The sequence below is a fragment of the Nycticebus coucang genome, chromosome 17 (assembly GCF_027406575.1).
Source record: "Nycticebus coucang isolate mNycCou1 chromosome 17, mNycCou1.pri, whole genome shotgun sequence".
In the NCBI taxonomy this organism is placed as follows: domain Eukaryota; kingdom Metazoa; phylum Chordata; class Mammalia; order Primates; family Lorisidae; genus Nycticebus; species Nycticebus coucang.
Genome location: NC_069796.1, coordinates 48197845 through 48200247, shown reverse-complemented (window position 1 = coordinate 48200247; position 2403 = coordinate 48197845). Strand labels below are relative to the sequence as shown.

At 48.4% G+C, this 2403-nt stretch overlaps 1 pseudogene; it reads right to left on the bottom strand.

Moving 5' to 3' along the window:
- Positions 1 to 727: 727 nt before the first annotated feature.
- On the bottom strand, positions 728 to 2160 carry LOC128569132 (pannexin-1-like; annotated as a pseudogene).
- Positions 2161 to 2403: the final 243 nt, after the last annotated feature.

Below are 2403 nucleotides of genomic sequence, written 5' to 3'. Positions count from 1 at the left end.
AGTGATATGACATCATTTATCATTACCTTTCAGAAAAAAATGTGGCTTTCATTTATCATATAGCTCACAGCAACCTCAATCTCTTGGGCTCAAGTGACCCTCCTGCCTCAGCCAGTAACTGGGACTATAGGCTCCCATCACTGGGTCCAGCTAGTTTTTCTATTTTTAGTAGAGAACGGGGTCTTACTCTTGCAGAGGCTGGTCTCAAACCCTTGAGCTCAAGCAATCTGACCGCCTTAGCTTCCCAAAGTGCTAGGATACAGGCATGGGCCACCACACCCAGCTGGAACATCCTTTAGATTCCATCTCCTTAACTACATTTTCAGTCAGAGTAATGCAAGGGACTTCTGTCCTTCAGGGCAGAGTACAACAAACAGTGGTTATGTGTATAGTGTGTGGAAGTTGATCAGCCAAGGTCCATTAGCCAAATAGGTGAGTGTAAAGACAGCCTGAGTGTGCAAGAGCCAAGGCACCGGACTTACACCCAATTTCACACTGCTAAGAACAGGTCAACCTGTGCATCACTAGTTGGCAAGTAAATGCTTTTGTCATCCTATAGTCATTAGAACACATAAGAGATTCATGTTAAATTACATCCTGACTTATTTATTATTACTTTATAAAAAAAATCTCCCAGAGTGCCTGCTCTCTAGCAGCTCCAGGTCTCATAGCACCATGGGTCCAGAAAGGTGTTTTTCGAGGCTTTCAAGAGGCTGCCTCTCTTGACTACTCATCCTCATCTTACCACTTTTCATGGGATGAGGACTCACACACATATACTTGCCATGGGTTACCTATCTCCAAGTCACTTCTTCTGGGAAGTTCATAAACCATTCTTCCATAACATTTTCATCAGGGACTCAACAAGACGTGCTTAGCATCTCTACCAGAAATCATTTACTGCAAATCAGCTGTGAACCCTACAGAGGTACTTTAGCTAAAATAAATCCCATGTTATAGAAGTCACAGATTTGAAGTTCGAGAGAAAAAATCATCAGCAAGAAGAATCCAGAAGTCTCTGTTGTGCATTCTTCTCTCCATTACTCACTTTAGTTTCACTCTGTAGGTCCAGACCTTTGAGCTCTGCCATCCAGTTCCCCTACTCCTCTCCCGCTGTCTCTGCAGACATGGGAGTTTCGCCGTTAGCAACGTCCATCTTGATCATGCCCAAGTTGGTCAGGAGTAGCAGTGGGTCAATCCCCTGACCGCTGCTTTTAATATTCTCCAATACCTTCAGGCACTTGTAAGACTTGAGCTCACTAATATTCTCCTCCAAGAAAAGATTGTAGAGGCTCAAGTCGTTGTAGTGTAGCACGTCACAGGTAGGCAGGATTTCGTATACTTTGAGAACATCTGTCTTCTGTCTGAAAGGCACAAACAGCGTGTAGACGACCACCAGGGCCAGCAGGACATACACCATGAGGTTGATGAAGCTGAGCAGCTGGGAGATGCCAACTGCAATGAGTTTGCACTGAAACTGATCGGGAACGGTACTGACTGGATGCTGCAGACAAACTCGTCCGAGAGCGAGGAGAGGCTGAAGTAATAGCCCAGGTAGACACAGGCTAACAGTATAATGGTGAGTGTTACCAGCCGGCAGCTGATGTACTTGACGATTAAATTATTAGTTTTTCTTTGTCTTCAAGTACTGTTCTCAGTGACACCTGGGACTGGGCAGGCTCCGTCTCGCAGGTCGAGGTCCTGTGCACTCCTTGCAGCCTTAATTGTCCCGTTGTAAACTTTGTCAAGTTCTTCCATGATGAACTTCAAGTCTGAGCAGAGATGGGGAGCAGCTGTGAAACGCCAGAACAGAGGGGGCAGGTACAGGAGGATCGCGAACAGCAACAGGATGTAGGGGAAAAACAATCGAGATCTCCTGCGCAAAGGCGAGCGAGATGAGCAGCAGGGGCAGCCCCACGGCGATGCACGTCACCATCTCGTCCACCGCCAGCTCCAGCCGCAGCCCCTTGAACTTGGGCTCGGCGGGCTCCTTCAGCAAGAAGTCGGAGAACACGTACTCGGTGGCCAGGTGGGCGATGGCCATGGCTATGGCCGCGGCGCGCGGGGACGGAGCCGGTCACCAGCGGGGCGCGCAGCTTTCTCTTTCCCTTCGCCGGTGCTCCGGCGGCTCCCGCATCCCGCCTGTCGGTGTCCGGCGCCTGCGGCTCCCAGCAAGCCCGCTGGAGCCACGGCCGCCCGCGCTGTGCGCCTAGCGAGGCCCAGAACCTTCTTGAAAAGCTTCCTTTTCCATAGCTCTCTTTCTTACCTTTTTATTATTAATTTTTTATTATTTGGTTACTTTTTATTCTCTGACACTAGTGCATAAGCTACAGGATACCCAATGAATGTTTAGAAAACAAATAGGAACTGTAAAGTGACTACTTTAGTCTGTGACGGGGACAA